Source organism: Heteronotia binoei, chromosome 5, assembly GCF_032191835.1.
Source record: "Heteronotia binoei isolate CCM8104 ecotype False Entrance Well chromosome 5, APGP_CSIRO_Hbin_v1, whole genome shotgun sequence".
NCBI lineage: Eukaryota > Metazoa > Chordata > Lepidosauria > Squamata > Gekkonidae > Heteronotia > Heteronotia binoei.
In genome coordinates, this window is record NC_083227.1 from 44,842,620 (window position 1) to 44,852,931 (window position 10,312).

At 42.4% G+C, this 10,312-nt stretch overlaps 1 protein-coding gene across 1 annotated transcript in view; it reads right to left on the reverse strand.

Moving 5' to 3' along the window:
* LOC132572420 (monoacylglycerol lipase ABHD6-like) overlaps positions 1-7,466 on the reverse strand; it is a 30,301-nt gene extending 22,835 nt beyond the window's left edge. The window contains exon 1 of the mRNA XM_060239397.1: positions 7,321-7,466. The gene's annotated coding sequence lies outside the window, so the exon portion shown is untranslated. The remainder of the gene's footprint in view (positions 1-7,320) is intronic.
* Positions 7,467-10,312: the final 2,846 nt, after the last annotated feature.

The window sequence follows — 10,312 nt, forward strand, 5'->3', positions numbered from 1 at the left end:
TGAGAGCTGGACCATAAGGAAGGCCGAGTGCAGAAGAATAGATGCTTTTGAGATGTGGTGCTGGAGAAGACTCTTGAGAGTCCCTTGGACTGCAAGAAGATCAAATCAGTCAGTCCTAAGGAAAATCAACCCAGACTGTTCCCTGGAAGGTCAGATGCTGAAGCTCAAATACTTTGGCCACCAAATGAGAAGGGAGCACTCCCTGGAGAAGATCTTGATGCTAGGAAAGACAGAGGCAAAAGAAGAAGGGGATGGCAAAAGATGAGATGGCTGGACAGTGTTACTGACGTAACAAACACGAATTTGAGCAGACTTCGGAGGATGGTGGAAGACAGGAGGGCTTGGCGTGACTTTGTCCATGGGGTCGCAAAGAGTCGGACTCAACTGTGCGACTGAACAACAACAAAATTGGACTGAATATCAGAACAAACTAGACTGTAGATGGAAGCTTATGATAACGAAGGTGGGTTGTCTTACAAATGATCAAATCTAGTGAAAATGTATGTAAAACTGTTATGTAGAAATATTATTTGTATTTAATATCAGTGTTAGAAATGGTAATATTTGTGGAACTTTTGGGGGGCAATATCTAATATGGAATTTAAGAAAAGAACAGAGAGGAATGCAGGAAAACTCCATTCTGTGCACAGGGTGGTAGGATAAAAGCAATTAAGTGGAGGGGCTCTGGCTCAGTGGAAGATAGGGTTGCCAAGTCCAATTCAAGAAATAGTTGGGGACTTTGACTTTGGGGGTGGAGCCAGGAGCAAGGTTGTGACAAGCATAATTGAACTCCAATGGGAGTTCTGGCCATCACATTTAAAGGGATTGCACACCTTTCAAATGCCTTCCCTCCATTGGAAATAATGAAGGATAGGGGCTCCTTCTTCTGGGGCTCATAGAATTGGACCCCCTGGTCCAATCTTTTTGAAAGTTGGAGGGTATTTTAAAGAGAGGCACCAAATGCTATGCTGAAAATCTGGTGCTTCTATCTCAAAAAACAGCCCCCCCCGAACCCCAGATACTCGCCAATAAATTCACCATTTCCTGAAAAAAGTACCAAGCAATAGGTGATGTGAAAGATTTTAGCTGGAAACTCTGCTGCCAGTTTGAGTAGACAATATTGGCCTTGATGGACCAGTGGTTTGATTCAGTATAAGGCAGTTTCATGTGTGCAATTCTTTCCTCCATAGATTTTTTTTAAAATTACAACCTTTTACATTTGAAACATCTGAGCAGAAATAGCATGCTTGGGGAGAGAGATGGTTTAATTCTTTCTTCCCTGGCTATTTTGCTGCTAATTAGTATGACATCATCCCAAGTCCTGCCTTATGAATCTCAAGGTATGAAATCCTAGAGACTTGGCAGCTTTATAAAGGAGAGATAGGAGGGGCATGTGGTGAGATAACCAAGATCGTATAGCCTTGCAAAGATAAGAACTGGATCCTTTTCAGAAACCATCTGGTGTAGCTGGTTGAATGAGTTCTTGGCTTCCAACCACTGTCAATAGGCAGGTTGTTGCATTATGCACCTGAAGCTTCTGAGGAGTTTTCAAGGGCAAGTCCAAGTAGAGTTGATCCTCAGAGTTATAAATGCATAGAACCTGAAAGTTAAAGTGCTTTTTGGCCCTTCTGTCACTGTTGATGTAAATGTATGGAAAGCAGAAGGCATTAGGTTTATGAATTAATCAATGGTATTGCAAGACCATGTCTTCCCAGATGTTCCCATACAGCCCTTTGATCTTGTAACAGGACCTGCTAGTTTCTGCTATATGTTGTGCAGTGAGGGAGGTGACTGTCCGATCACTGGCCTTTCTCATAGACTGCCCCCATATTTATGAAACAGTATATCTGTTCATTTAAGATACTTTGCCTTCCTGACATTCAGTAAATTCTATGAAATTGAATAGCTAGATCTGAGTCCAGATATCTGACAAAGAGAGCTTTGTCTCTTGAAACCTCATACCCCACCAAAAATCTGTTGGTCTCTAAGGGTTACTGGGCTCAAATCTAGTCATTTTTCTGCAGACCAATATGGCTACTCTCTAAAAATATCTTAATGTGAAGTTGAACTTTCCCCACAAGTCCTTCTAACTGGACTAGGGGGCCAATGGAATGAAACACTGACTGTTTTATACTGCAGAAGACTATTCCCCCCCCCCCATGTACCATCAAGACATTTTATGCTGGATCATAAATGTCCTGGAGTCACTTCTTCCACTTTATACAGAACCTTAATGCAGGGAGTTGTAAGCTTCCTCCCATTTTTAAAATATTATTATTAGATAGCATGGAGAATGGCAGCCAACTAAAATTAGGATCCATCTTAAAATTTGTATACTCCATATGTCCCCATTTACAAGGAGCCCCGTGGCGCAGAGTGGTAAAGCTGCAGTACTGCAGTCTGAACTCTCTGCTCACAACCTCAGTCGATCCCAGCGGAAGCTAGTTTCAGGTAGCCGGCTCAGGTTGTCTCAGCCTTCCATCCTTCCAGGTCGGTAAAATGAGAACCCAGCTTGCTGGGGGGAAAGTGTAGATGACTGGGGAAGGCAATGGCAAACCACCCTGTAAAAAGTCTGCCGTGGAAACGTTGTGAAAGCAACGTTACCCCAGAATTGAGCAATGTCACCCCAGAGTCGGAAATGACTGGTGCTTGCACAAGGGACTACCTTTACCTTTTTTTTTAAATTCTTGCACTGCAGTCTCTGCCCCGGTAAGACCTTATTTTTGCCTTTGATAGATACCTTAATCATAATCTGTTAGCATAAGTTGCTAGATGTCACTTTATGGCATTCAGTCTCCACTGTCTAATACTAAATTCTTTGTGAGGTAGGAATGAAGCTTTTCTCCAGCATACATAAAGTGTAATTTACCCAATCAAGGACTGAAGGGTTACATAATTTCTTATCTCCTGACGAGCCCCAATTTGAATTGCAGCTAAACACGTACAATGTTACCTGTTTATTTAATTTACGGAATTGATATGTCACCTCTCCAGAAACCAAGTAAAAACAAATCCATAAAACCCCGAATGCAACATCTGTATGATATCTTTAACTTGACAGAACTATTTAACTGAGGATCTAATATGTTATGTGTTGTGGGTTATGTGTATTAGTTAGGGATGGGCACAAACCAGCTCATAAACTGAAGTGTGTGATGGATTTTGGTCAGTTCATGGTTCATGAAGTGAAGTTTGAAGCAGGTCAACCGGCATAAAGTTTTCACAAGCTTTCCAGCTGTTTGTGTTGGTTTGTGAATGGATAAATTTCCAGACAGACTGTCTCTGTTCAATCTAAATGTTTACCCAACTTCAAAGCAACAGGGGGACAGATCTTGGAGGACATGTACAGGAGCATACAGGGGAGGTCTGCTGTGACTTTGATGTCTTTAGCTTGCACAGGATCCATTCTATATACTCCTGAATCTGTGCCTATCAAAATAATCACCTGTCAATCACAGTCATTTCCCCAGAAAGCACTTTCCTGAGGGCACCTTATGGGGTGGCGGCAGGGGGGGTGGGGAGGCTGTAACTCAGAATCACCAAACTTGGCAGGCAGGTAGAGGAGAGTCAGCCAGAGACCTTCTGCAAGTTTGATGTCTCTAGCACACCTTGGGGGCATTCTACTGGGTCACAAACCTTATGAACTGAACCAGTTAGTTTAGCCTCTAAAAGTTCGTGATGATTCGTGGTTTGTGAGCTGGGCATGCCATGAACCAAACTGCATTTTCCTGGTTCATGCCTATCCCTACTAGTAGTGACCTACCTGTTTTACTGTTGAATGGAAATCCATGATCTTTGTCATATCTGCTTGCACCCTAAGCAGAAGCAGTCTAGTCTTAGTGATTCTTGGATTCTGGGCAAAACTCCAGAACTGGGCTCTAGGATTGCTGCCATCCCCAATTGGACCCCCCCCCCCCACAGCATACACCCCTTCCTACTGGGCCAAAACAAGGGGCATCCCTCACTACATGTGACATAAGTGGAAGCCATCACTGAAAGTCAGCTCCTGAGCTCTAAGCAGAGTGGGTGCAGGGGGCTGTTGCTAAGCCAGCTGCCTAACAGCTCCAGATAGGGTGGGAGGTGAATAAAAGTGCCTGTTGCTGTGAGTACACTGCCCAAGCCCTGGACAGGATGGGTGCTGGTGGCGGCAATGGAAGCCTCCTCTTTGGTTCTTTCCCCTTCTGTGTTGAGGAGTGGAGACATAGGTTGTCAATCCCCAGTAAGGGGCCTTGGGCAGCTGCCCCTGTTGCCCATTAGATGAGACTGCTCTTTGGTCATATATAATGCATACTGCAGCTGCTGAAAGGGCATGTTTTGACCTGTTGACAAATTGACATTTCCAACCATATTTTAAGTCAGAGAACAGAAACCTCCTGGCAGTGGTCGCAGAGGTGTTGCAAACATCTCCATTTTTATTTGATACGAAAACAAAGTGATTATCTGAAATAGATGCTCTGGTTTCAATGAAAGGAGGAATTTAATTAAATAAAGAATAACCCATGTGTTAGGATAGATTTTTTTTTATTCTTCATTTTATTTACAATTTGAATTTAAAATCTACATGAAGTAAAGCATCCATTTCTATAGATCTCAGAAACTCAGAGCAGATTATTCAAGTCTACTATCCATATCAGGAGGGATTCCCAGCTCTTCATCTGTCCACTGTGAAGGGTTCGGATAGGGGAAGTGGCCCGGCACAGCATCAGGGCTATGTAAAAAGTGCCACAGGATTCAGAACCACATGGCACTACTGATCATTTCAGCCTTTATCACCTGAGACTGCGAAAGCTCTGGGAACTGGCGGTAACAAAATGAGCCATGTGCCTCTGTGCTTGCACTCCAGGCCCCCAAGGCCACTCCTGCCCCACTTCTGGCACAAAGGAGGTGGGCTGCCAACTGCAGCCCCCTCAAAGGCCTGGCCATAGTAGTGACTCTGGTGGAATTCTAGCAGGAGCTCCTTTGCATATTCGACCGCACTCCCGGATGCAGCCAATCCTCCCAAAGCGTACAAGGCTCTTTTTTGTAAGCTCTTGGAGGACTGGCTACATCCTGGGTGTGTGGCCTAATATGCAAAGGAGGTTCTGCTAGATCCACCCCTGGCAGTGACTACCAGGGCCATCTTTCACCCTCAGACACGACTCCGTGTTAGGATAGCATTTTGGTGTGGTTTAAATACAACTTCACACTAGGCTCAGGACCCCACCTGCCATATGTAACTCTTTTAAGATAGCACAGATCTTTTCTATATATAAAGATTATTGGGGGGGGGGGTACAATAGGGGTTTATAAAATGATGCATAGGATGGAAAAAGTGGACAAAATTTTTCTTCCCTCCCCCCTAATACTAGTACTTGGAGGCACTCAAAGAAGTTTATGGGCAATAGCTTCAGCACAGACAAAAGGAATTGTTTCTTTACTTAATAAGTAATTAAAATGTGGAATTCACCTGCTAGTGGACATAGTCATGCCTATGAGCAGAGATGCTTTTATGGAGGAACAAGACAAATTTAGGGAGAAGTCCATTAGTGGCAACTAGCCATGGTGACTAAAGGGAACCTACACACTCAGTCAGCAGACCACTGAATACCAGTGCCAGGAAGATGAAGAAGAGGTTGGAGTTTACTTGGACTCTCAGAGCGGCTTACAATCTCCTTCCCTTCCTGTCCCCACAGCAGACACCCTGTGAGGTAGGTGGGGCTGAGAAAGCTCTGACAGAGACTGCTCTTGAGAGAACAGCTCTGAGAGAAGAGAACTATGGAGAGAGAGTGGGGAATTAAACCCGGTTCTTCAGATTAGAAGCTACCACTCTTCAACCGCAACACCAAACTGACAGGAGGCAGCATGAGGTCATCCTTGGCCTCTAGGCCTTGTTTGTTGACCTTCCAAGGCAACTGCTTGGCCATTGTATGAAACAGGATATTGCATTACATGGACCACCAGGGCTCTTATGTTCTTAATGAACAAATGATTGGAAGGGAAGATTTGGGGAGATATTTTAACATTGGTGGGGGGATGGAAGGAATTATGACATGGAGAATGGAATAATATTTCCACAATAAAGTTACTGAGAAATTTTATCCATGTGATTTTTATTTGTTCCAGTACTTTTAGATTTGACATGGTATTACATGCTTAATAAGAAACTATGGTCCAATACAGAATTTAGCTCAGTCTGCAATAATGCTTCAACAGACTTGCAATAGACATTCTACAAGGCAAACTTACACGAGTCGATAACTTCTTGGAGAAAATGGAAGAAAGTCAACACCTAAGTCTCTCTTCAATTTCCTCCAAGAAGTTACCCAAGATAATATGGAATTGGATTTGGACAAATGTCACCAAGGATCTCCATGATTATGGAAACTTATTTTAAGATATTTTACGTACATAGCTTGAAGTTACATTTTCAGCTGTCTTGTTGCTAACATTATGAGTCACGTGTTGATTTCTTATTCTGAACATAGTAAAGTTATGAAATTCCAGAATGTGATCTTGAGAAACAATGATAAACTCAATAGCTATTAAAACTCCTACAGAACTGAAGAAGGATTGGATTTGGAAATGGAAGCAAATTTGCTTTATGCTGCAAGGATGACTGTCATATAGTTGGAAAATAATGTAATTTCCCCCAGTACTGGATTCCTTTTCCCTGTAGGGATATAGGATCTTAACTGTTACTAATAGTTTACCATTATATATATTTATATCCCTGTAGGGATATAGGATCTTAAATGTTACTTACTAATAGTACCATTATATATATTTATCATTGTTTTATCATCACAATAATGAAACAAACAAAAGGTGTAGAATTTGGGACTTCTCAGTGTAGAGGAAAAGATAACTGGAAGCTGGGAATATGAGTGTTTTTATAAAATCATGCATGATATGGAGAAGTGGAAGGGAGGGAGAAAGAGAGAACTTTTGTCTCCCTCTCCCCAAATACCAGAACTCAGAAGCGCCTGACAAAATTAATGAGCTGTGGAGTCTGGACAGACAGAAACCATTCTTCACATAATACCTGTTTTAATGCCCAGCTAATCTTGTAAAATCATAAATTAGTCTGGTTAGTTACTGTTTTTAGACACTGCACATTAGAACTTAGGAAAGCAGTACTTTCTAGTCGCCCATTAAATGCCGTACATTCACTGTCTTCCTCTTACATCCCAAGTGCAGCTCAGCAAAATGTTGCAAGGTAAGAGGTGTACATTAAATAGATGCAAATATTGTGTGTAATAAATAGTGTGCACACAGTCTCCAAAAGTTTTTTTCTGCTTGCCCTTTTCCATTCCTGTATATCAGACATATATGGAGTCTTACCTGAGACAGCCAGCTCTGAAGTGGTGTCCACTCTCTTTTGACTGTGGATACAGGTCTTGGGATCTGCATCTTCATGCCGGATGGAGGAGTCTTTTTAAAGTCCTTTGGTTCTGTGGAGGTGTTATGACAATTCCACCTCCCACACCTGGAGCTTTTTTTTTTCCTGCGCTGAGGAAGCATCCTCATTTCCCTAACATGGAAACACCCAGCAGTTATGTGATCCAATGGTTAGGGGCCATGGTTACTACCCATCTGAAATCTTCCTTTCTGCTTTGGGTACCTCTAATTGAAGATACATATCTAAATAAAAGAAAAAAAGAGAAAAAAGTGGCCATTTTATTGTACAAGCTCTGTCAGGGAGATCAGAGAGATGTCAGCAATTAAATAAAGATACATGTGTAACCATATTTCATTGTGAAGGCCAAGGAAAACTGTTCTGGAGGGTCATGCTCATCTTGAAAAAGCTTGTTGTATTATCCTTCAAGGATTCAACAGGAAGAATTCATGGCCTAATCCTGAGGACCAAACTCAAGTCCTTTTGGGGGCAGAAAAACAGCAATGCAAATACTTTAAATAGGCTTTTCAAGAGCTCTGAGGGTAATTATTCTCCTGGAAGGAAGTATCCATCCAACTTCCAGGGTATCCCAAAGTCCTCAGAAGCATTCTAAGAAATGCTTGCTGTGAGAAGCAGTTAGTGTTGCCAAGTCCAATTCAAGAAATTCCTGGGGACTTTGGGGATGGAGCCAGGAGACACTGGGGGTGGAGCCAGGACCAAAGTTGTGACGAGCATAATTGAATTGCAAAGGGAGTTCTGGCCATCACGTTTAAAGGGACCGCACTCCTTTTAAACGCTTTCCCTCCACTGGAAATAATGAAGGATAGGAGCACCTTATTTTGGGGCTCATAGAATTGGACCCTATGGTCCAATCTTTTTGAAACTTGGAGGGTGTTTTGAGGAGAGGCACTGCATGCTATGCTGAGACTTTGGTATCTCTACCTCAAAAAAAGCCCCCCTCCCCCCGAGCCCCAGATACTTGTGTGTCAATTTTCTATGATACCCTATGGGAATCAGTCTCCATAGGGAATAATGGAATGCCCAGCAGACATTTCCCTCCCCCACCACTTTCTAATGACTCTGAAGTGGGGGGAGGGCCTCCAAACCAGGGGATCTCCTGCCCCCACCTGTGGATTGGCAACCCTAGAAGCTGTCCAAAAAACAGAGCCTGTAGAGATCACTGTTGAAAGGTAGCCATTAATCAGTATGAATCTAAGCGCTATAGTGCCAGCTTACATGATTTCCCAACAAATGCTACCAATACAGAATCCCAATGGAATCATAAAAGAATGCAGGTTTTTAAAGAGTGCAAAGTGACTGTGACAATGGAGACACATGAAGCTGACATATAGTGGATTAGACACACCCTTGGTCCATCAAGGTCAGTATTGTGTACTCAGACTGGCAGCAGCTCTCCAGGGTCTCAGGCAGAGATCTTTCACATCACTTACTGCCAGGTCCTTTTAACTGGAGATGCCAGGGATTGAATCTGGGACTTACTGCATGCAAAGCAGATGCTTTTTCACTGAGCTATGGCCCCTCTTCAATTGTTTTCCTTTTACTATGCTCAAAGTAGCCCAGTATGCTAAAGGATGTGCATTTTTGCTAGTTCCACGTATCTGACAAAGGGAGTTTTGAGTCTTGAAAGCTTATACTGGAAATCTTGTTGGTGAGGGTTCCCAGATGTCCTCTTTTTAGAGGACATGTCCCTTTAAAAAAAATCCATCCTGTTTGGGCTTTAAAAAAAAGACCCTGATGAAAATGGGATTGGAAGGTTAGGAATATTCCTAGTTAGTAGCAATTATTATCACAGCTTTAATAGTAGGGCCAGAGCTTTTTTTGTAGCAGGAACTCCTTTGCATATTAGGCCACACACTCCTGATGTAGCCAATCCTCCAAGAGCTTTCAGGGCTCTTAGTACAGGGTCTACTGTAAGCTCCAAGAGGATTGCCTACATCAGAGGTGTGTGGCTTAATATGCAAAGGAGTTCCTGCTACAAAAAAAAAAGCCCTGATTAGGGGTGTTTGAAATGATATTTTTGTCGTAGTGATCACTAGTTTGAAGTAATCAGTCAGGAAATAAGTTGTCTTTTTTGCTTTCCAAATTATGGTAACCCCATTGTTGGTCTTTAAAGTGCTACTGAACTCAAATCTTGCTTGCATTTTTGTTATCATTTCTCTTTAAAAAGGAAAAAAAAACCCCAAATGATTCCCGTGTCATCTGTGATAGATTGCCTAGGGCCCATTTGTGAGAAAGGGTGGAATGTAAATTAACAAAAATAAATAAATAAAATAATCTCCAACCTTGTGGAGCCTGTGGACACATCTAAACTTTTGAGAAGAGGTAGTGGGTGTAGATTCAATAAAACAGATAAACGATACTCTTTCATACCCTGTTATTAGAGCAACTGTTAAAGTCTTTTTTTATTATCCCCCTGTATAAGTAATGGGCGTGTATATATTTATTAATTTTTAATCCCACCCTTCCTTCAAGGATTTCAGTGCACTGTTCATTCATGAGGTGTATATCCACTGTTTGGCCAGGTATGGAGCCCTGCCAATGGGTTGAGAAGGACGAAAGTTTAAAAACAAAGTTTGATAATGACTGGGGGTATAAAAAAAAATCAGTATTTTAGTTTGGGTATATTGACCCCACACCCCACTGGTATTTTCTGATCCCCCAAATTCCAATATCAGTATGGCATTAGGATTCAGGAATTTTCCAGAAAACTTGAAATTTTCCGACTCAATTTCAGCTCATTTTTTTGGTATAATGGAGAATTGGTCTGGGGGTATCTGGAGCTCTGAAGGCATAACTGCTAGTGCCTGTCCTCAAACCCCCTCAAGTCTGTAAAAAGACCCCAGGGTGCCCTCATCCTCCATTGCTTCCAATTGGAAGGGGGGGAGGCATTTAAGGAGAAAAGGCTCTGGGTTCGCA